The following is a 25,566-nucleotide window of genomic DNA, read 5'->3' as shown; positions in this document are numbered from 1 at the left end:
AAAATCCACCACTGATGCACAGAACCATACTCTGCACTTGTTTATAAGGTGGTGTAAGCGAAAAGGACATGGTCGGAGGTTTCGCTTCCACTCCCCTCATGTCCAGAGCTGGACTAAAGTCTGGGTGCTTTATGTTGGCACTGAATTTTTAGAAGGAGAAGGAGATACTTACCCCCTCACTCGCACTATCGTTGCCTTAGCATGCTTATGGTCCTTCCCGGGAATCTGTAGAGTAACGTCGCGCATATGGGAGCGGGGTCTACTGTTCTCCAACCAGGAGAATAACCGTGGAAGGAATGTGCTTACTATTGCGTCATCTATTGGGGCGAAGTAGATAGAAAATATTACCGTTATAACGTCAGTTTAAAAAACATGCACTCTCCTGCATATGTTATTTCCTGTATGGAGGGATTAAAAGACCAGGAAATTAACCGTGACCTAATTTTGTAACTAGGGTAATATAAATATGTATATATCAGTGTTATCGTTTGTGCTTTGAGAATTAGCCAATAGAGATGCGTCTACCCACGTGTGTGATCTTATGACATCTTATGATATCAACATTCATTCATAGCATCACCCCGCTGCGTCTCATTCCCCTGAGACTTTCTCCTGGTTGGAGTACAGTATCTGTGCCGGAGTGTAATGCGGGTAGCATCAGCCCGAGTCCGCTAAGGGGTAAGATGCTCGTGGTGGTAGGTAGAGTAGAATTCAGATAGAAATTATTCCCTCCTGCAAGCAATTGGTCGTTTCGTTAATGCAATGCCTCCCCTCAGTGCAGTCATTGGCCCTAACCCTCCCACATACCATCTGCGCAGAGGTCTTGTTTCGTCTTTCTACTCCACAGATTCCTGGGACGGACCACAGAGTGTTGGGTTGAGGGAAGAAACCTCTGTGGTCGATGGATATAGCAGTGGCGGACCCGTCTTCTTCTTAGTAGTCTTTATCATCTAACTCACAATGTGAACACCACCACTGATAATCTCCAACTGACTGACTGAAGGGGGTTGGAAGAAGGTTTAGTTCTTCCGGAAAATCCTAAGTCTTAGGGCCTGTACTACGACTCTCGGATAAAGTTCTAGTTTAAACTTATCCGGCAGATGGCATATTTATCCGGAAGTTGGGTTGTAATTGCGTACTACGACTTTTGGTTATGTGCAATCTGGAGGCTAAACTTCCAGATTAGCAATCCGAGAGGCAGAGTAGCAGATTGGCGTTATCCGGAGGTTGGAACTCGGTGTTGAAATCAAGATGGCTGCACGTCGTACAGCTGGTGATTTGAAGGATCAATTTAATTTTGATACTGATTCTGATGATAAGTTCTGGAGCAGATACTTCGTTATATCAGAACAGCAAAACGAATTAGGCTGCGTCCAAATAATTTTGAAGAATGGGATGACGAGAAATTTTTTAGACAGTTTCGAATAACGAAACCTACTACATGAAATCAATTATCAACTGAAACAAGACACAGCTCGTAAGTACACAGTTAATAATAAGCTACACTATTTCTGTAGGTATTACATCAATATTTTATATATAATAGCACTATAATAATTACTTTGAAGTACAGTAACCTGTAATACAGTAGAAATGAGGTTAGAATGTTGCTTCATGCAGGTGTTCTGTTGCCCTTACAAGATATGAAGGTGATTGATATAATAATATAGGGCAACCTACAATAATAACAGTTTCAAAATACTATATAAAAATAATAACAGTATATAATATATCAAAATCCTTTATATGGTAAATTACTATTTCTTCACAATTGCGTTACCAATTCAAGATACAAATGTATTCACATATTTGGCTTTTAGTCAAGTCATATGTACCATAAACGAAAGAAAAATTGAGTGCCGACACCAATTTCCCAAATAAAGGTGGAAAGTTGCTGTGAAAGTGGAGTGCAGTGGAGAGGTACGGGTAGGCGGGATTGCTCTATCGAGATAGAAGGGTAGGCGGCAGGGAAGGGCAACACATTCATTTCATTACTGTGTTTCCTTACTAATTAAAGGGAAAAGACAAGTTTTCGTAAGATCGAGTTAGTGACAGGTTAGTATGATTTGCATATATTTACAATTGTCTAAAAAAAAATGTCAAAACTACATCCAAACCTCTCTCTTACAGGCTATCCTGTAGGGAGTCCTTGCCTTCTTTTGGTAACGCTATTGTAAAGATTTACCGGTAAAGTTGTAACCAAATCTCATTGTTTATATATTTTTACAGAAATAATGCCTTACCTCCAATGGACCAACTACTAATGGTATTGAGATTCTATGCCACTGGGAGAACATTGACAACAGTAGGAGATTTTTGTGGGGTCCACGAAGTTACAGCAGGAACTGTTGTCAATCGAGCTAGTGCTGCACTTGCTGCTTGGTTTAATTGAAGTGATGACTTTTAATGCTTCATTGGGAGTAGTTTTATTTGCTCCAGTAATTAAGTGCAAGGCTTATTCCCCCCCCCCCCCCCAAGGGATTCTGTCTCTTTTTGATGCTGTTACGAATATTTCTGAATAGTATTTTAATACAGGTTTTATGTATATATTATAGGTCTTGATTAAAGTTTTCCTAGAACTGTTTCATTTTGTGTCTGTTAGTTGTTTAGTCAACTCTCCGAAGATAGATTGGAATACCAATAAGGCATCACTCATGAGACAACTATCAGGAGATAATGTGGTAGGGTGGCAAGTTCCCTTCTCCTTCCTTGCATATATAGCTCACCAGTAGGAGTAGGCCTAGCATATTTCACTAATCAGACTTAAGATATGCTTGCTATATACAGTATTATTATTTAACAAACTGTAACAATTTATTGAATTTTAGACGTGAAAGTTTTTCTTCATTTCCTGAAAGTTTTGGAATTGGCATTTATGTTTTGCAAGGGAGCTGTTTCATTCACGCTAGGCCTAGTGATTCATGTATGCAAACATATTCATATCGTTACTTTTTATATATATTTTATTGCTTGGATCCCTCACAGTGATGTCTTAACAGGCTAAGATGATTCAAACACAAAGGTTTGATAAATACATTTTAAAAATTATGACCAGGTACATTGTAGGCTATTTAAAACAATAAAAATGCACTGTATCTGTAATTCAAATTTATTTTACATAAGCAAAATATGGTAAAACAACATTTTTCAAGAGGCACATTAATTGAAGCGTCGGCTGGAACAACGTTATAAGTTATATTTGGTAAAATTTACAGGAGCTGCAAAAATGTGTATATGCGTACAACTTTGTTCTTATGAGGGTAGCAAACTTTTGAGTGGACAAATTTCACGTACTGCATTGATGGACAGTTGCAAGCCAAGGAGTATAGCAAGGTAACATGACATAGAACATTATTACACGGAAACACACCGAATGAAAATTTTGTAACTTACAACTTTGTTCCAGCTGACGCTTCAATTGTATTCAGGTACTCTGTGAATGTGTACTTAAAACAAGAGAGATGCACTATAGCTGCAATTAAATTTAAAATTTATTTATTTATTTTGTGTGAACAAAACACGACATTTTTCAGAAGACACAATAAGCATAATCATTTATTACATCCACTGTCTCATTATATATGCTATGGTACATGTCATATTTACAAATTAATAATATACAGGCTAATACATAAGAGTACATAGTAACTGTAATTAAACACAACACAAATACATATGCAAATACACAAAACTTGGAAAACTGTGGCAGAGCCAACTTCAGCTATAAGCCCCATTTGTTAGAGATCTGCACGGGCCATAATTCTTAGGCCCGGCCCATCTCGGCCTGATCTGAACCAGACCCGAACCCAACCAGAAACCTTAGATTAGCTAATAATTATCACCTGACTCGAACCTAATCCTGAAGACTAGCAGATAAAGCAGAGGCCAGAGACCACAGGGATCAAGAACAGCTGCAAGACATTATCACTCCATTAGAAGGATGAGAAGAAGTAATCTCCCAGTCATCCAGGTCAAACAAATTTGGTCAACAAAATTAAACATATTTTTTGTTAAAACATAAAGAATGGGTGATTATTGTAGCATTTACTTTCTGCCACTAATTGAAGATGTCTTTGTAGATAGACCACCCATTAAAGAGGAGGAAAAAGTAATGTAAAAACTCCAAATCTTACTTTTGATATTCCAAACCCCATCTCCTTGCAAACATGAGGATATGACTTACTTTTATTCCAAATCATTCTATGTTATAATGTTAGCATCCAACTTTCAACTAATGTATTTTTTAAAGAAATCACTGTAATAGTACTGAAGTTCATGAATTTCTAACATCTCAAGTAAAATTAAGTCAACATTAAACTTACAGTTCACAGATGGAGAAAGATTTTTCAATGTGGCTAATGCATTCCTCAGAGGCTTGCTTTTTCTTTCTTTCTTTTTTCTTAAAGCATCCTTGGGGTGTAACTCGATCATCTATTATCCCATTATCAGCTGAAATATTTAAGAGAGGGATATATGCTTATATTCAGATCTTTCTGAGTTTAGCCTACACTACCTACACTGAATAAACCAGTAATTTCACTTAAAACTTACTTTCATTACACTGTGTAAATACCCGTACAGTGGAAGACCTTCATCTGCTGCACCAGCTGACTCTGTAATATTTTAAGAGTGGAATTAATTCTTAAGATATTTAATTCTGGAGAAAGATGATGTTTTATCATAAATGTGTGGACACTTCAAAGTCAGCAGCTGTAACAGTATTGTATTTTCTAACGTGCTATTAATCCAAACTCATTTTTAACAATAAGAAAGTGAAGCTGCAATAAAAAAGAGAGAGAGAAAACCAAGCAAATAGTTCTATTGTAAATAGAGTGTAGTCAGTTTCTGTTTTACCTTATGAAAAAATATTTTTCCGTTTTTCTGTACACAAGAAATCATTCACAAGTTTCAAAGTGAGAATCCTCACGGTAAAATTGAAATACAACTTAACATAATGTGGCCTAATCTAATTACAAACCCATTACAGAGAAATCTCAAAATAAATTCTTCAGTTTAGTGTGCTTTCTATTTTTAGGCCTACATTTATAAATTTCAAATTCCTACTCAAATCCCACATAATATTATAATACAATGATGTTTAGTTTTTATGACATCCATTTCTTGTGACCATTTCATCATTATGTACAATTTATATTTTAACATTTTTTTTTAACTTTTGCATCTAATTTATCTACTGCTTGCTGCAGATTTCATATAGTATGTGTGTTAGTTTTATTTTCAACATGTTGGCTGAAAATGTGTTTACATGTTACAGCTATTTCAGATTGGAAAAGTAAGCATCGTACGTAGAATGTGAAAGAACGTTTTGTAGTATAAATCAAATTACCTGGAGATATTGTTGGGATGTCCAGTTTCACTTCAAAAACTAAAGAATTGCACTGTGAACCTGAATGGTACTGTAAATAAAAAAGAAATAATAGTATTATAATGTAATACCGACATTAAATTAAATTTGTATAACAATTTTCAAGAATCTAATATCATTTTTTATCTCTAAAGCTCATCATCTCTTCTTCTGACTCTTAATTCCTTACACACTAACCTCATTCGTGTTATTAGCTGCACTGGTATCAGTGGAACTTGGTTTAGTTACTACTTCGGCTGTAACAAAAGTAAGTAAATAAATAAATGAGTGAATGAATAAATAAACAAATAAATAAAAAGAATTCAAACTTGTGTTATACAATTTCCTCTGCTTATTATGTAATAATTGTATAAATTAACATATAAGTGAACTTATGCATTGAATATGAATGAAAATCACTGAGAAATCACTCAATTGATAGGAGAATTAAATCACTTACCTTGGCTAAGTTTGGATTTGGTTTTGCTTCAGTTGGAGGGGCTCCAATTGTTTGTAGCCTGCATTGTCTCTCTGCAGCAGCAATTTTCTTTGTGTTCTTTTCCAAGAATTCAAATTTGCTTCTCAGCTGTTTTCAGGTCCTTGTATTTGTGCTGATGTTACTATATTCTTCCCATGCTTCATTCTATATTACTAAAAAGGAAGTAAAACTAGGTTAATTCCATATGCAACCTACAACATTAGAAAATATACTGTATTTCTCTTTTTCCCTTATCTAAGTTTCTATACCTAAATAAGCAAGAGCTTTTACTGGACGATTGTCAGTACAATATCAAACATATGACTATACTGTACATAGAAACTTTGGAAAAAACTTAATATCTTCTGTTTCTGTGTTATTTTACGAGGTGTTGAATGTGCATTACAGTGAGTGATTATAGTCGAACTGGTAGCAGCAACAGATATTGCATTTTAGTGGAAACGTCTCTCCACCTCATGCTGTTCTTTTAAAAAATAATGTTAGGCCCTATTTATGATCGAATGGTATTATAGGCCTAATACAAAATATCCGCCCATTTACTAACAGTAAAATACGTAGGCCTAACATGCTGAAATATTGGTAATTTGCTAGGAACAGTGTACCTTGCTGTACTAATGTTGGTTAGAAATCCCAGGCCAAAAACATCATTCATTATTATCAGTATCAGTGAACTTTTCTTTTTAAACGAGTTACTATGCCTTCGACCCATGATTTGAAGCCGTGAGTACACTATTTCTAAAAAAATTACCGAAATAGGCCCTATTCACTAATAATGTAGGCTATACAACAAACTGAAAGCACACTTAATATTAATTACAATACAAAAATAATTGCCACCTACACTTCTTGTGCAGTTACACATGAATAAAACAATGATTATGGAGAAAAACGCACTTTTGCTGGAACCCGCACCCGTCCTCTTTAGGCCTACTAATTAAAACCAAAATACTATCATATTGAAGGAATTATTACTATTCGAAAAGAAACATAACCTTTAAAATCTTACCTTTTGCTTCCATGTAAAGTTTCTTCATATAGTATGTGTAATTTTCTGTTCTTCACTCTGTTATTTTCTTGGCTGGAGTTTCAGCATTATAATAAATAATAACAATAATGCTTACAATAAAACCTCAAAATAAATAGTACCATATAAACACGGAACATAAACATGAAATACGCGGGGAAAGGTATACCAACGCAATAAATTTCACTACATTTTCAGTAACTTCATTGCCAACGTAATAAAAATGTTACTATATCTTCCGGATAACAATCCTGCAGTTAAAATCCGCTGGTAGTACAGAACAAAATATTTAACTTCCAGATTGCTAAACTGGAGTTTACGAATCTGGAGCTTTAACAGGCGATCGTAGTACAGGCCCTTAATGAGGGTTTTGTATTGTTCTCATAGCAGGGGAGCAGGTCTTTCTAACCGTTTGTGCCAAGATAAAGCAACTGCACTGTACGGTAAGTTGAGATTGCGACGTAATCGTTGATAGCAATGTGGCCCGTCGCACGTAGAAATACTTCCTGTTTCGTTGAAGAACTGAAAACCATTATAGGAAAGAGCTGGTGCACTGGTTACAATATGCGCTGTTGTAACTCCAGGCGAAAGGAGAAAAGAGGAAAAAAGCAAGTCTTTTCCACGACCTTAAGTAGTATGAATCCATACTCTGGCAACGTTAAGTATAGGTAGCCCGCATAGAAGTTATAAAAAGTAAATATGAACTCTTCGGCCTGCCTGTGAGGCATCTAAGTAGCACATGATAAATGTACAGTACATTGATCAATAATCTACAGTGTTACAATAGTTTTAAGAAAATAAAATTAATCTTTGACCACAGCTCAGGAGACAGCGATGTATGTATGTATGCCTACGTATATAGGCTAATAGCAGAGGTAAGCAAATGGCAGAAGATTAATTCAAACAAAACTGTGTGACTACATCTACAGTAAAGTTCTAAAATAGGCTATCTTTCAACGTGCCTAGAATTATGTGCTATTAGGAAATTTTATCTTAGTTATAAAATCCGTTTTCATAAACTTACCCGTGTGAGATATATAATATGAGGAATGACCTTGGTGTTAATAACGAAGTATATAATACGTCCTTGAATATGGCCTTTGTGCTTATGAACTATGATTTTTTTGCCTGTAAAAGAATAAAATATTTTTTTCATAAATGATGTTTACAATAAAAAAGTATAGAAAAACGGAAATATAATATGCATTTGACAATTTAAGGTTTTTCACTCTCAGATATTACATTTTTCAGCATCGTGATGAATTTGGTGGAATAAAATTTGTAGCGAAATCCGATTTCGAAAACCAACTATAACGGCTGGGGGAATGATGATGATGATGATGATGATGATGATGATAATGATAATAATAATAATAATAATAATAATAATAATAATAATAATAATAGATACCGCTACGATGTAAAAGTGTATTAATGAAACTTATCAAGTTACCGATTAATCTGAATACATTAGAAATGCATAGAAATTATTTTTGTGAAATGCAATTGTTTAAACATTTAAATATATCACTAGTGCCAGGAAGTTCATGCATTTGCATATGTTTTTCCACTGACTGTAATTAATTGCTAATTAATTAGCTTCACGAATCATCAACATTTAAGTTTATCAAACCATATTTTATATTGTATATATTTGCAGATTTTGGCTTTATTTTTATAAACGCATAATATTTCATGATATTTATATTATTATGTCATATTTTCGCGTTTAAGCTCATTAAAGCTGATTTTATGTTGCCTAAAAATGCATAGTTTGGATTTTTAAAATAAAAACATCATATTCTATATTTGAGAACTGGTATTGAGTGAAATTATTACAATTATTTTTACCAGAAATGTAATGAAAATTTCGCGGCACACCTAGCGAATCTCATGGCACAGTAGTGTGCCGCCCTCAAGAATAAGTGAGTGGCACAGTGCCAGAGTTGCCTAAACCACGATTACGCTGAAAAAAGTTATCGAACTCTAAACTTAGACGTCGTTTTTTTAAATTATATTCTCTCAACTGGAAATTATTTTTTATTTATAATCATCTAATATTTATCTAATACATGTACTTTGACATACATATAAATGAAAAATTTCAGTAATTTTATGCAGAAATTAGAGACTTAAAAGTTTGTGGGTTAGGCAACTCTGGCACTGAGCCATTCAAATGTTAGTTTAATCTCGTCTAGTTTTACCTATAATGTTATACGTTTATTGTTTATTATTATTATTATTATTATTATTATTATTATTATTATTATTTATTACTTATTTATTCATGAAAATTTATTAGTGCATATTTATTTTATTTGCATATTTGAAGGTTTTAAAAGCATAATTGCATGCATATTTAGTAAGTTTTTAGGGAATGAACTTCCTGGCCCTAATATAATCACTGTTAAACATTTTATGAGAAAATCAATTCAGTAAACTAGTCTGAAGACAAACCTCACATTATTAAATATTGCATATAAGTAGGTATATTTAAGCTCGAATGCAATTTACTATGCCTGCAATTGTGTATTTCAATTTTGAAAGACGATAGCATATGACAGGTTCTAATACCGGCAGGAAGAAGACTCCAGATTTGAGAGGTGTAGATGGTGAAAGGTTGAGAATAACGGCACGTTCTATATTTAGGTATAAGAATAATAGTTTCTTGTTGAGACCGGTGCCAAAACTGTGAAGAGATGAGAGATTCTGAAACCGACATGACAGGTAAGCTGGACAAGAAGTGTGTAAGATTTGATACAGCAGCGAGAGTGAATGTAGTTTCCTGCGGTTATCAAGTTGGAGCCGCGACAGCTCTTCGAAGTATGGTGAAATATGGTCATATACAGAGGCGACTCGTGATATTTTTTGTATGTAGAAATGAGATTGACGACTGACGACCAAGACAGAAACTAATATTAATAATAATATAATATTAGTAATAATATTAATAATAAAAACGATAATGATGGTGATGATGATGATGATGATAATAATAATAATAATAATAATAATAATAATAATAATAATAATAATAAGGCATGCAAAATCAATACAAGTAGGTAGAGTCTTTGACTCACCATTCTGGAACTGGCAATTTATTAGTATACTAAAAGCCAGATTATGAACCGACTAAACAGGAAGTAGTTGGGTGGGCGAGAGGAAAGTACGGGTTAGAGGGGTAAGCTGTGCAGCGATGACACGTTGAATATGGCGGGGCGGAGGGGGGGAAGGAGAACGGAGCTTTTCATTGGACCTCACGTGAAAATGTCGTCTGCTAACGAAAATCTGGCAACGGAATCACGGAGACAGTGTAGCCAAACTTCCCAGTTCATTTTCAGTACCACGTGCATTACGAGTCGCATTTTGTACCAGCGTCATTAGCTCGTCCTTTCTTAAAACAGTAATTTTAATTACTAATATTGTTGATAGTGTTATCGAGAACTATATACAGTAGTTATTTTAAACGTATTGGTGACAAACGCTGAACATGCTTTGAATCTCACGCCACTACGTGGCAATAGAGCTCAGAAAGAGAGCAATAGAACGTTGCTTCCGGTTTAGTCGGTTCATAACCTGGCTTTTAGTATAGTGAAGTTCGATTCTCCTACCCTTTTTAGTTGCGAATATGGCTCCCAAGCCATTGTACTGCCCGATATTTACCTATGTTCCGTCGTACGTTTGCACAATTAATTTCTTGCTATAGTTAAAATCTTGTAAACGATCAAATACAACTTCAGATATTCTTTCGACTGTCCTGTCATCTGAAAGTCCTGTTTATTCTTGTATTTATTATAGCTTATTTTGTTTATTTTTATGTAATTTTGTTTTTTATTCATTTTGTTTTTTATTCATTTTGTTTTTTTATATTATATTGTTTTAAATTATTTATTTATTATTTCGTGTATTATTTTCTTTTAAAATAACTAATGAACTGCATTTAAGGAGGCTATAAGGGTACTCGAAAATTCTTATTGTAGTATCTGACAGGATCTCCACCACCCAGAAAGAAGGGTCGTAGTATTAGGATACGCGGTAATATCCTCAAACGCGGCTAAACTCAAGCCGTACCCCACCCTCCGCACCCTCCCCTGCCCACTAACTTCACTGCTAGAAATACCGTTTGCTGTAAGATATGTGGATGGTTCCTCGGAAATTATTTCTGAGCTGTGCAGTGGCGAAAACTCACAGCAGAAAGTGGAAGCTTAAAGGAAATTAATACGTTGGGACACATTGAAAATCAAAATCTGTAATTAAAATATTTTCTATCCTCAGAGGCACGAAATTAAACTGTAGGATCATCCTCATATCCTTCATGGAGGAATCGCCATTGGTCATATAATGTTGCATATAAATCTAATGCACATTATTATGAATACGTTGTAGCTTTATGGCTAATTTTGAAGTTACATAAGTTAATAGAACATCGCAATAATCAAATAAAGGCATTATCTGAGTCTGGATAAGGATTTTTTTTTTCGGAGAAAATGGGAGGAGATGTTTATATGGGGAAGGAAGGGGAAACTAAAAGCACTTTTTTTTGTAATATTATTGGGCTAAACACGCGATATCTCCGTTCTGATTAGACGATCCGATTGTTCACCTCTGCTGAAGCGTGAGACCAGATCGGAACGAGATCTTCCCTATCCACTGCAGTCCAAATAGTCTTTTTATGCACCCGTCATGGAATGAGTTGCGTGCTGAGCCAACAAGTTCAAATATCACACATATGGCGATGGAATCTCATCAAGTTCAAGTCGGAGTGAAATAAGGCGATCCGGTTTATCTATACAGATCGCCAGAGAGTGGTAATGTTGTCCATTGACGTGGTAACATAATGCTACAGAAGAACTCGATCGAGTATGCCATAATATTGAATGTTAACCTAACGCAACTATGCAAGAATCCAAGTGTAGGTAACAAGTGGAAATACTTACTAGATTTAGAATTATCTTTCGCTTCACATTTTCTTTTCCTATAAAGTCTCATATATTCTGCGCGACAGCTTCCTGTAGACATGTTATCTGTGCGTGATGTCACATGCTTGCAATTGTTAAGGTTAGGATCTCTAAAGACTGGGTATAATCGTTCGCCATTTTGGTTCTTTCGTTGCCGGTTGTAGCTAGCATGACATGGCTCCTATGTTAGCCACTCAATCGCACTGTAATTTTTAGGATTCATAGATAAATGTCTTAAGGAAAACACAGAAAAAATTCGAAATTAAAATCTTTTTTTGAGAAAAAAATACTAACTTCGAAGTGACCTGTTCAAAATAGACATTCACAAAGTTGGTAAGCGACAAACGTTTTTATTTTTCACTCTAAATGTGGGCCAAAGCGAGAGGAAAGTTCAGAAAGAATGAAAATTACTTTTAAAAGTGGTTACTTTTCAAAATCTTTACTCGTGTCCGAGTTACGGCGATTTAAACAAAGGAATATTTTCCCCTGGCAGACTTAGATATGCAGAGTGACTAAACTTTTGTCTAACTGCGAATTCTCATAATGCAAGGTTATTGAGTCATGCTTTCAGCATAGCAGTTGCGTAAGCCACACACAATTGATTCTAACTCCTAAACCGTAAGAGTTGAATCAAAACGGATTGCATTTTTGAAAATGTCGCATGTATTACTATTTACTCGCAATATGTCCAGATACATCTTTAACGGTTCAGCCTTTTCAAGCGGTTGAAAGTCTGTAAAATTAGAAAAATTATTGCATGTTTTGGTTATTAGGCTATTTAAACAATGTACAATCATATTTTGGGATTAAAATAAATATTTTTGCATAGATTAGTCTTCATTCGTTCATTTACACGTAATATGTTTCTATACTTAGTTCATAGGTATTAAGTTATTAGCATCCGAAGACGAAGTTGGATCGGTGTCCGTTTCAGCCTAGTGACCCCCGAATAATGTTATTCAACGTTTTAAAAACGTCCTAAATAATTACACAGGAAAGGCAGCACTATAGGTACAGCTTCCTACCAGTAACCGTCACTATTAGAACATGAAATAGAGAGAAAGTATGTTGGGATGTTCATAAATTTCACAGTTACTTAGGCCTACTTACTTACTTATGGCTTTTAAGGAACCCGGAGGTTCATTGCCGCCCTCACATAAGCCTGCCATCGGTCCCTATCCTGAGCAAGATTAATTCAGCCTCTGCCATCACATCCCACCTCCCTCAAATCCATTTTATATTATCCCCCCACCTACGTCTCGGCCTCCCCAAAGATCTTATTCCCTCCGGTCTCCCAACTAACACTCTATATGCATTTCTGGATTCGGCCATACGTGCCACATGCCCTGCCCATCTCAAGCGTCTGTATTTAATGTAATTTCACAGTTACCGAAATCAAATATTTTCATGTAGCTGAGATGCGATTCCTTTTCATGGTCTATTTCTTGATACATCTTCTCGCTATGTTCTATCTTATTCATGAAGTCTAATACCGATTCTTCTGAATTCTGTCCCACTGCATTCTGGAATAAAAGTAACACCATAGGAATAATCAAATAAAAATTTGTCCTAAAATGTGTATACTAGCTATTTTATTAAGATAAAAATTTATTCTTATCATTTTTATTTGTTAGCTATAAAACATCGACTTCTCTCTCCGAAGATACAAGTTAGAATCTCTTGTAGAATTTTTTGTGAACAAAAACGATGTTGCATATTCCAATATTACTCACGGTTCATGTGTTATCATTTCAACACTTCTTTGTAATTCGTCATCATCATTGTTATTACCAGCACCACTAATAGACCTACTATTAATACCACAATTATGACCTTTATCACCAAAATCACCATTGTCAACATCATTACTAATACTGTCATCACCAGAGCTGGGAAATTGGTACCAAAACTGTTAAGTTGTGTGAGCGTGGACTATATCTCTATCGAATGAAAAGTATTAACGCAACTCTCAATGTCAGTGAACCAGAGCGACAAACATGTTCAACCGGATGGTAACCAAATATGTGCTCCAATCGACCACGGCCTTAGAAAAAGAAAATAATACGAGAATAATATAAAAAAACAATAATTTGTATTATAAACTTCGTAACTCCCAATCTAAAATAATTTACCCATTCATATTATAGAAATAACATATAAAATATACAATTACGATTCTAGCCTCATTATAACAAATAACAATGAACATTTTTATTTTATCAAAAGAATACTAGGTCTACTTTTATGTTTAGAAAAAAATAGAAACAATATTTGTACTCTGAAAATATTCGTTCTATGTCACAAGGCAAATATCAAATATAAGGTGAACAACTACTTTGTGAATGTAATAGTGTATCTCGTATGTGGCTTAATATTAAACCCATAATTGTTTTCAAAAACATTTTTTATTTCTATTGTAATGACAGCTAGGAAGTTCGTGTCGTAATTCCGATGTTGAACTTGGACTGTAACGCAACCGAATGCATAGCAGCACTAGATGTCAACATTTAACGAAGAATAATCCGGGGAAAAATAAACGTGTTACACACTACTGTTTGCATAATTATTTAACAATAGATTAGTTTATTTTTTTGGAATCATGCATAATATCAACATTATGTAAATAATACAATAATAACATAATAGCTCACTTTGTTCAGAACTTAAAATATTAATATAAAGTAACAATACTCTTCAAACTATTCACGCCTGTACACAGATCACAGAATGCCACTATGCGTTGTTTATGTGAATATACCGCGTATCGTCTGTAGCGAACGGGAACAGAGCGAGGCGCGGGTGAGATCTATACTCTTCGCTGTAATCAACTGAAATCTACTGTTTTTGTACGAACTTCTTGTCTATGGTCATCTCTAGAGCTAGGATTTTGATGAAAATGTATTCTTTGGAATTTTTGTTCTATTCGGTCATTTTTGGGGCATTTTTGTTGAATTTTGGTCACAAATCCCCATTAAGGCCATTATTTCACTTTTATTTTCCTTGATATCTCTCTACATATTTTGGCCATTATAGCCAAGCAACATTCAAAACATAGAGCTTCCGTTCTCGAGTAACGCATGACTTCATTGTTCCACACCCACTAACTGATAGCGAGAGGCGTGAACGAGAGAAAGGACATACACTTTAAGATTGTCCTGAAATACGCTAACGTGGAAAGAATTGAATAATGCTATAGGCCCTATTACACTGTCTAGAGTAAACCGCATTTCACATCTGTACCTACTCTTCAAGAGACTCGAGACAAATGACTTAATCCCCACTATGTCTGACCTGTAGGAGCATTTTGTTTTTGCGTACTTTGGAATATATAAATGAAATATATAGAATTGATACTTCTGAATAGTTTATTCTTTATTTGTAATATTCTTTTACCCTTAAAGTTAAAGAATAATGGTATTTTACAAACAACTTCAAATTAGTGCAACTCTGAAAATATTGAGATTAGGACACATGTTTATATGACTTTTTTGCTCAGAATGTCTTCGGAAATAAGCTCCATAAGTGACGGTAATACTCGTGAATCGCCCTGTATAATATAAATAATATTCATTCATCCATTCACTCACACACATTCCATCATTAAATAACTGATTAATTAATTTATATTTATTTATTTATTTTTACTGGCAGAATTAAGGCCATAAGACCTTCTCTTCCACTCAACCAGTTTAAAAACATAGCAAATACAAGAACAATAATAATAATAATAATAATAATAATAATAATAATAATAATAATAATAATAAGAGCAAAATGAAGACAAGTTTAATTATTGCATGTAATTCTAAGAGTTAAACAATTACAATATAGTTTTAAATAAAACAATGTGAATCAAGGTAATGATTAAAATAGGCTAATAGAGATAATTCATACGGTACTAAAAATAAAAATCATATAATACCAATAATTATATTTTAAGAAAGATCATAGTCTGCAAAGCATTCTATTTGACAACCGGCTTTTGGAAGCAGAAGGTAAGAAGTTATGTATGAAGACATTCGAGATATTTGCATTATATACGAGTATATGTGTTATATTAGCTCATACTTACCGAAAGTCTAATATTATATTTCATTAAATTTCTGTCAGTACATATTAATTCTATGAAAAAGAGTTTGAGTGCCATCTGTTTTACAATTACGTCATAAATGAAACTCCTGCGTTCAACTGTTAAGTTATCGCTATCCAACACCTGGAAATAAAACCAATATAATAATCAGTGGTTACGTAAAATTCAAGAAATATAGACTGCTATTAAAGCTACTAAGCAGTGCCGTGCCAATGAGCAAATAAATACTCCAGTAAACATTTGGACGATGCTTAATTATTTAGTAAAATATACTTCTGTGTTTTTTTTTGCGGGGGGGGGGGGGGTAAAGGGAGATAAGTCAGTTTGGAGATAAATGAAAATTAAACTTTGGATCTTTATTGAAAATAATCTTCCACACAAATAAAACAAATCAACTGCTAGTATTCTTTTGATTTTTTCACACTCACATGTATAATTTAACTTGTGTGTTCATCTGGGGAACAAAATTCCATCTGTACAAAAAAGGGACATCCCCTTTTACTCGAACACCACAGAATTATACTAACGTGTAAATAAAATCTTAAAATTGGAATTCAAACGAAAGTGTTATTCATACCGTACAATTCAACATAAAAAATATGGTTTATATAACAATGCTCGCAACTGCAGAGGTTAGGCTTCTATCAGCTCGCCGGTGTGCCGAAATTTGGTCCCGCAAGAGATCTTTCACATGGCAGTAAATCTACTGACATGAGCCTGTCGCATGTAAACACACTTAAATGTCACCGACCTGGGTCGGGATCGAACCCACAACCTCGAGCACAAGAGGCCATCGCTATACCGACTACGCTACCGAGGCCGACTTTAACATAAAAATAATGAGTCTGTAGCTCAATTATTTTGGAGTGTTGTCTCTTAAATAAATCGTTCCATAACATGTCAATTTAATATTCAGACCGAATATAAAATTTGTAACCTAAATAATTGAAGTACAGTATTTGTCAAAATTTTAGTATTTTCTAAGGATCCTTTTTTCCATGATATGATCAAAATGTTTTGGCATATCATAAATTCCTGTTATTATTATTATTATTATTATTATTATTATTATTAACATCATCATCATTATTAATCTTCTTCTGTAACCAATAAAATTGCGTCTCTATTTTGCTTTAACCTCTTTCTAAATTCTTCGGATTTAATTAATATGTTTCTTTTAAGTTTGGGGTTAAGTTCTCTCCATACATGCCCGATTGGGTTTAAATTCGAGGACTGTAAAAATGTTAACTAACTATATCTTTAACCTATATATATTGAAATAATCTAATGAAATCAAACCTAAGGATGTCTAGGAATATTAATGTGCTTTCATCAACAACAATATTAATCGATTCAGCAAGATAATGAAAAACGTGTGACAGACATGTCATATTTGTTTCATTCTGTAACAGCATATGGCATGTTTTGCTAGTTCGTGACAGCGGAATAGTATGGGACTGCTTTGGAAAAGGGAGCCCCGAAATGGTATAACTTCAATTTTAAAATTGTGTATCACTGTTAGTAGTAGGCTAGTAGTATTGAGTGGCTAGAGGCTGTTAGGAACGACCTTTCAGTACATATATTATAGTGGCCTATTGTGCACACCGAATTATGGGATGAATGATAATGAAGTGTACGAGCCCATCGGCCGCATGAGACCCCTCACCCGCTCATCCAACGAGGCCCATACACGCCCCACCTTAAGTTCATACCGCCAAGATGACCAAGCAGCACATGATTCATTCCGACAGTTCTTCTAAGATGTTGAAGCGCCCTCGGAAGTGTTTGTCTCATTGTTATTCATATCATTAATAAAATTTACATACTTACTTACTGGCTTTTAAGGAACCCGGAGGTTCATTGCCGCCCTCACAAAAGCCCGCCATTGGTCCCTATCCTGAGCAAGATTAATCCATTCTCCATCATCATATCCCACCTCCCTCAAATCCATTTTAATATTATCCTCCCATCTACGTCTCGGCCTTCCCAAAGGTCTTTTTCCCTCCGGCCTCCCAACTAACACTCTATATGCATTTCTGGATTCACCCATACGTGCTACATGCCCTGCCCATCTCAAACGTCTGGATTTAATGTTCCTAATTATGTCAGGTGCAGAATACAATGCGTGCAGTTCTGTGTTGTGTAACTTTCTCCATTCTCCTGTAACTTCATCCCTCTTAGCCCCAAATATTTTCCTAAGAACCTTATTCTCAAACACCCTTAACCTCTGTTCCTCTCTCAGAGTGAGAGTCCAAGTTTCACAACCATAAAGAACAACCGGTAATATAACTGTTTTATAAATTCTAGCTTTCAGATTTTTTTGACAGCAGACTGGATGATAAAAGCTTCTCAACCGAATAATAACAGGCATTTCCCATATTTATTCTGTGTTTAATTTCCTCCCGAATATCATTTATATTTGTTACTATTGCTCCAAGATATTTGAACTTCTCCACCTCTTCAAAAGATAAATTTCCAATTTTTATATTTCCATTTCGTACAATATTCTGGTCACGAGACATAATCATATACTTTGTCTTTTCGGGATTTACTTCCAAACCTATCTCTTTACTTGCTTCCAGTAAAATTCCCGTGTTTTCCCTAATTGTTTGTGGATTTTCTCCTAACATATTCAAGTCATCCGCATAGACAAGCAGCTGATGTAACTCGTTCAATTCCAAGCCCTCTCTGTTATCCTGGACTTTCCTAATGGCATATTCTAGAATAAAATTTACATACGATATTTAAATTATTTTTCTGAATTAAAACTATCGTAGAAAGTGCAGAACAGAGAATTAATATTGAATTGAATATTCAATAGTTCAAATTAAGATAATTAAAATATTATGGATTTGGTTTAAATTTTAACAAAAGAGAAATTTAATGACCGGATCTTAAAGTTGCTATTTGAGAACTTACAGCGACCTCACCGCCGCTTTCCAACCATGTGCATATTTCTTGGAGTGTTTTCATTATGCATTTATGTTCCATGTTTTGGTTGCTCTGAGACATGCTATCATGTCTGTGGTACTGAAGAAGTGACTCCTCAAATGTGAAGACTGTAACAGAAAAAAGAGCTACTCTGAAACTATGCGAAAAAGAATAGTATGGTTATGTAGGCCTATGTATGTATGTATGTATGTATGTATGTATGTATGTATGTATGTATGTATGTATGTATGTATGTATGTATGTATGTATGTATTATGTATTATGTATGTATAGTTTATTTCCTTCTTTGGTTTTTACTTAGTAAACGTTTCAAGATATTTACGAAATTTATTAACCTATTGTTTTGCATCATTTCAGTAAATGTTACACCCTGTGTTATATTTTATAGGTGTAAATGATGTAAATATGTAAAGAGCAGTACTGTACCAATGTCAATCTATATGTATGTAACAATTTGTAGGCCTATAGTTGTACATAAACATAATTATGTAACAAGCTGTGCATTTACAAATGTCCCATAGGTCTTTCTTTTCCGGAAACGGGAATATTGTCTCGACAACGAGTTTGTTTTCCTTTCCACTGTACTTTCCTATTTCTATGAATAGCTGTTTTGATGCGTTGAGTCGGCCTGGTTGGCACAGTTGGTATAGCGCTGGCCTTCTATGCTCGAAGTTGCGGGTTCGATCCCGGGCCAGGTCGATGGCATTTAAGTGTGCTTAAATGCAACAGGCTCATGTCAGTAGATTTACTGGCATGTGAAAGAACTCCTGCGGGACAAAATTCCGGAACACCGGCGACGCTGATATAACCGCGGCAGTTGTGAGCGTCGTTAAATAGAACATAACATTAACATTCAAATTGGGGGTGGCTGGGGGTGGGGGTGAAATCTAAAATGCAATTAAGCCTGATTTTAGTCTTCCCCCTCAATATCTAAATTGACGAGTTTTTTGTTTAAATTGAATTCAATTTAAATCATGTTATTTAGTCTGGGAAGTTTTGAAATGAAAGCCCTTGTATAAATAATATGCATTGCATGTTGTATTCCGTACTTAAATTTAAATCGGGAATGGCAATGTCATTATCTCTAGAATTAACATACTTCATTGTTCTATATACACTTTTAACAGTTATATAATCACTGATTAACTACAAATTCGTCGCCCTCGCTCTGGTTATAACTCGTGAACGTAGGAGCTAACAGCTAACATAGCAACACAAGCCGCCAATGTTGAACGAGTTCTTAGGCGCAATTCACACAGAGAAGACGTGGCTCAGACATGGGGCGGAGACATGATAACTTTTCGAGTCTCTCCCATGTAAACAAATGCATCAATACACACAGAGAGGACGGGACGGGGGCACGCCACTTCGAAGCCAGCGCTTCGCCTCTTTCGAGTCACGAGTGGCCCATCAAAGCGACACGTGGCGTCTGACTGCAAAAGAAAATTCGCGACGATTTTGAATTTGATATTCAATTTGTGAAGAGATGATGTAATATGGTATATTTTATTTTATTTTTTTTATTTTAGTAGGTTATTTTACGACGCTTTATCAACATCTTAGGTTATTTAGCGTCTGAATGAGATGAAGATGATAATACCGGTGAAATGAGATCGGGGTCCAGTACCGAAAGTTACCCAGCATTTGCTCATATTGGGTTGAGGGAAAACCCCGGAAAAACCTCAACCAGGCAACTTGCCCCGACCGGGAATCGAACTCGGGCCACCTGGTTTCGTGGCCAGACGCGAACTGTTAATATGGTGTAGAATTGGTGGGACATTATATAAAAATTCTGGAAATGGTCGGGAAACATGTTCAATTCCTTCATCACAGCTTCTACTCCAAAATATCTGAGAACTCGCTTTGTATATCTTACAACTTTGCGGAATCAACATCAAACTTTATTATCCATTCCTCGTCACCGTACCTCATTCTATTCATCCTCTTTCCCATGTCAGTTTGTCTCCTATGGAACTCTTTACCTCATCATGTCAGGGATTGCCGAACAGTTAATCAATTTAAATTAAGAATTAAAATTACATACTTTTACATGGAATTGATTTGTGTTAGCCGAATTTAATAGGTTATTCTATGTATTTATATAAATTGTTTTTAGGCTTATTATAAAGTGGCAATAGGACATAAATTATAAATAATCATGTATCATGTTTAGTCAATATTTCATTATACAGTATGTAAGTTCCTTAATGTGCATGATAACAATTTTATATTTAAATATGACTACGTTTTATTGTCTCAATGTATACTGTATTTCACTTCTGGTAGTGTGCAAAAGAAGGTATCATGGCTTTAACTCTACCAGAATAAAAACATTAATAAATTCATGGATAAATACGTGCACAAGTGCATAAATAAATGGATAAATAAATGCATAAATGAATGAATAAATAAATAAATACATGCATAAATAAATAAATAAATAAATCTGTATAAATAAATAAATAAAACAAAAAAATAATTTTGTGGGTCATTTTACGACGCTTTATCAACATCTTAGTTTCTTTAGCGTCTAAATGATATGAAGGTGATAATGCAAGTGAAATGAGTCCGGGGTTCAGCACCGAAAGTTACCCAACATTTACTCGTATTGGGTTGAGGGAAAACCCCGGCAAAAACTCAACAGGGGAATTTGCCCCGACCTGGATTCAGACCCGGGCCAAATAAAATAAATTAAATAAATAAGATATGGTACACATTCTTCCATTTTTTCAACCACTAAGCGTGCACACAAAATCTTATCTGTTCTTTCTTTAATATTATCCAGTTTTACGACAGCCAGGGCATCTTCATCGTCTGAAGAAGACTACGAAAGCTGTGTGACGCGCAAGTGTCGCAAGGACTTTTGACTTTTCAGTATGCTTTGCTCACGTCATGTCTCCGCCCGACGTCCGAGCCACGTCCTGTCTACGTCTTCTCTGTGTGAATTGCGCCTCAGGATAGAGCAATTACTTCTGCGGCTTACCTTTCGACTTGATTTCAATCCAGTTGAGGTACCTGGATAACTTCTTGGCGGTGCATGTCTTGCCTCGTCCTGGCAGGCCAACCATCGCAACTAAGTGTGGACTCCTAACGTAAGCTTCACGATTCTCTATTGGACGAGACAAATCTTATTAAACCTATCACACACTGGCCTTACAGAACCATATTTATAATGTGTACGTATACCGAAGAATTAGAAGACTATTTGCATAGTAATTGACGGATTGAAAGGAAAAAAATTGAGACAAATATTTTTACATAATTCACAAATATAGCTGTGTTAATGGTTCTTTTAAATTTCACAGCTTATTTAGATACAATAAAACTGCGATTATGAAGCAGTTGCTTAACGGGAAAGGTAAATCATTGGCCTGCAAAAATTTAGTGAAATTCATTTTTTTTTTTAATATCTCAGCTACCATACTATAAAAGCTAAATGAACAAAACTTTTCATGCTTAATATACATACATTACACTTTATGAAACAATATCCAGAATATTAAAATAGCTAATAATTATATGTAAAAATAATATCAAATTTGCATAATTTTTTACAACAGTAAAGCATTTATTTTACACTAGTCGCCTGGAATCTGAAAGCATAGCGGCCGTTAGCTTCGTCTGTAAAACAAAGAGTGCGCATGCGCGAGCCTATACTACTTTACTGCTTCTACCCACTGCGTGACGTCACTCATGCTTGCAGATCCCAGGCGGGAAGTGTACATAATAAAATATACAATTAATTAAATGTCTGTATGATTCTTTTACCGAAATGTTTTAAAGACCTACAATCTACATCAACAATACAATCTAGGATCTTTTACCTATCCCTTAAAGAAATATATTTTTTCTTAATCACTACTTTCAATATTAAATTGTCTAAATCTTTTTATAAAGAAAAAATATTTCCTGAAGGAATAGATAAAAGATCCTAGACTATGTTGTTGATGTAGGTTCTTAGAATATTTCTGTAAAAGAATCATGTAGATATATATTCATTGTAGATTTTATTATGTAAATGCTTTACGGTTGTAAAATAATTATGCAAATTTGATATTATTTTTACAGGTAATTATCATTAGCCATTTTAATATTCTGAATAGTGTTTTATAAAGTGTAATGTATGTATATTAAACATGAAAATTTTGTTAATTTAGCTTTTATAGTAACTGAACTATAAAAAATTGAATTTCACTAGATTTTTGCAGGCCAGTGATGAAAATAAAGGAAACCTGAGAACTAAGAGAAAATTTGAAAGAGTCGCTTCTTACATCGCAAACATTACAACATCTGTCGTGCATCGAATTCTAATTCTTTCGGCAAGAAGATGTTGGTTGATTGGCTCGGTCAAGTTGAATCTATGTAAAATTTTCATGATCTTTGATGTGAATACAAATTCCGAAAGATACACATTTAGACAGATAGATGACATTCTGTCATCAACAGAATTAGACTGGAAATATTTTGACACAAGATTTCGACTTTTTATATGAGTTTTTAGGCTTTCACGGTGACTGATCAGAATTAAGCTTTGTGTAATCCACCGTGTCCTATAACTTGGCATTTCCAACATTCGGATTAGCTTGGCATAACAAGCCTAACAGAATAGGCGACCTCTCTGTTCTTACCGTGATGATGGAACCTTTATGTAGTTCCGAAATGTTAGAAATGTCAAGTTTCAAGAAACGGTGGATTACTCAAAACATACTTCTGATTTTGAATTTTTTGTTTAGAAAATTTTCTCTCTTGACTCCAGATCGCTTGGTTACCACAAACATGCACAATTGAAGAGTTCAGAATCATAGTGGGCCAAGCGCCATTTATTAAAATCGGAGAAAGCAAGAATTGAAGTTAAGTGAAAATCATAATTTAATTAAGATTGACATATCATTTAGTTTTAATGTGCATACTTTATATTTACTTGCTATATGTTTCATTAAATTATGGTATTCACCTAATTTTAACCCTTGTTTTCTGCGTTTTTAACATACGGCGCTTGGCCCACTATGGCTCTGAATCCTTTAATTGATCGTGTTTGCCATGGGATTACGTAGTGACGAGTGTTCAGTCAACAGTCCGAACTGGAACCTTGTGACACAAATAAAGCGTCACTCAGGAGACAACTAAGCTAGGAGATAATAGGATAGGGTGGCCAGTTCCTTTTCTCCTTAATTGCATACATAGCTCACAAGTAACATATTTCACCAATCAAACTTAAGATGTATAATAATAGTAATAATAATAATAATAATAATAATAATAATAATAATAATAATAATAATAATAATCCGTGGCACTACAGCCCGTGAAGGGCCTAGATCGACCAGCAGAGGTGAACGATCATCCAACCAGAATGGAGGTATCGTGTGGTTAGCACGATGATTCCCCCAGCCATTATAGCTGGCTTTCGCAACCGGATTTCGCTATCTATCGTAGCTCCCCAAGTGCATCACGATGCTGGATGGGCACCGGTCCCATACACTAGCAGAAATTTCATGAGAAAATGTCTTTCCCCATGAGGACTCGAACCAGCGCGCATTCCGTAACACGAGTCATAGGCAGGATGGATGCCTTGGACCACTACGCCACGGCGCGGGACCTTAAGGTGCATACAAAAACAAATTGTTCTTTCTCTGACATCGTCAAGTAGGGTGTAACTGCCTGATAATAGAACATCAGTTAGAACCTTAGTCAGAGGCATGATAACAAGCGCATCAGTATTCTGCATACCGATGAAATGATACCTCGTATGTACAGAAATGCTAATTTAGTTCAACTACTTTATTATTTCGATTAACTGCATTATTATTATTATTATTATTATTATTATTATTATTATTATTATTATTATTATTATTATTATTATGTTTACAAAATTGGACAGTTAACTAATATTTTCTCCTCGAGTAGGAGAACTTGCAAAGTAGAAACATGTATAGATGAAGTGTTACAAATATGAAATAGGGGTACAAATATGAAATAGTGTGATATACGACCTGAAACATGTTGTATTCTAGCGGAAGTCTTCCAGATTACTACGCACTGATACTCTCTTTCGCGGGAATGATAAACGTTTCAACAGTTACTGTTGAAACGTTTATCATTATTGCGTTTTCGAGAAAAGTGAAAATTTTGGCGATAAGTTCCTTTCTTGAATATAGCCTATATTGCTATTCCTAATTTTGGAGATATTAATGATATAATTATATTCTTAAAGAGAAATAATCTACGTGTAGGCCTATATCAATGTCTGTTTAATTGATTTCGTTTTTAAATTATGATGTTTTTTTAGGTTTTGACTGAGGCCTATAACATCAGTGTGTCACAAATATGAAATACTAGTATTATTAGTATTCCATCTTTAAACCTTGGTTTTCTGTTTCGTTTGACTTTACAATTTTCTTAATCTTGTAACTTGTTAATAGTATTCCATAACTGTACCTTCATTTTTATGAAGGAAATATGTTAGATTTTGAAGAAATTATTTTTTTTTCAAACATTTTATAACATCTTACGAATTTCTAAGTCCGGTGAACCATTCACAGGGATATTAAGCAATAAACAGGGCGATATTTTACATTCAGTATTCAAAACATAGGTTATACTCCGTAGGTTGCTAGGTTCCAAAACGAAAAAAAAAAATAAAATAAAAAATAAAAAAATGGTATTCCATATTTA

At 34.6% G+C, this 25,566-nt stretch overlaps 1 protein-coding gene and 2 long non-coding RNA genes across 7 annotated transcripts in view; 2 read left to right on the top strand and 1 right to left on the bottom strand.

Annotated features, from left to right (window-relative positions):
- The window catches only part of LOC138696758 (UV excision repair protein RAD23 homolog A-like), a 111,079-nt gene that overhangs the window by 20,351 nt on the left and 65,162 nt on the right, over positions 1-25,566 (top strand). The window contains exon 1 of one of the 2 annotated variants that reach the window (XM_069822145.1): positions 9,539-9,615. The exons of the other annotated variant lie outside the window; for it this stretch is intronic. The gene's annotated coding sequence lies outside the window, so the exon portion shown is untranslated. Of the gene's footprint in view, positions 1-9,538; positions 9,616-25,566 lie in introns of those variants that run through there. 2 annotated transcript variants of the gene reach the window in all.
- Positions 1,102-2,587, top strand: LOC138696755 (uncharacterized). The gene is made up of 2 exons (XR_011331453.1): positions 1,102-1,477; positions 2,230-2,587. It is a non-coding gene; the product is annotated as an uncharacterized lncRNA (long non-coding RNA).
- On the bottom strand, positions 3,492-7,237 carry LOC138696754 (uncharacterized). Of its 4 annotated transcripts, none has more exons than XR_011331450.1 (6): positions 6,871-7,237; positions 5,826-6,016; positions 5,564-5,622; positions 5,348-5,417; positions 4,323-4,613; positions 3,493-3,911 (listed from the first exon to the last, which is right to left on the bottom strand). It is a non-coding gene; the product is annotated as an uncharacterized lncRNA (long non-coding RNA). The 4 variants fall into 4 exon arrangements; XR_011331451.1 differs by lacking the exon at positions 6,871-7,237 and having other exon boundaries at positions 4,323-4,449; positions 4,552-4,613; positions 5,826-6,844; XR_011331449.1 differs by lacking the exon at positions 6,871-7,237 and having other exon boundaries at positions 3,492-3,911; positions 5,826-6,844.

Source organism: Periplaneta americana, chromosome 3, assembly GCF_040183065.1.
Source record: "Periplaneta americana isolate PAMFEO1 chromosome 3, P.americana_PAMFEO1_priV1, whole genome shotgun sequence".
Taxonomy (NCBI): Eukaryota; Metazoa; Arthropoda; class Insecta; order Blattodea; family Blattidae; genus Periplaneta; species Periplaneta americana.
This window is presented reverse-complemented; position numbering and strand designations above follow the sequence as displayed.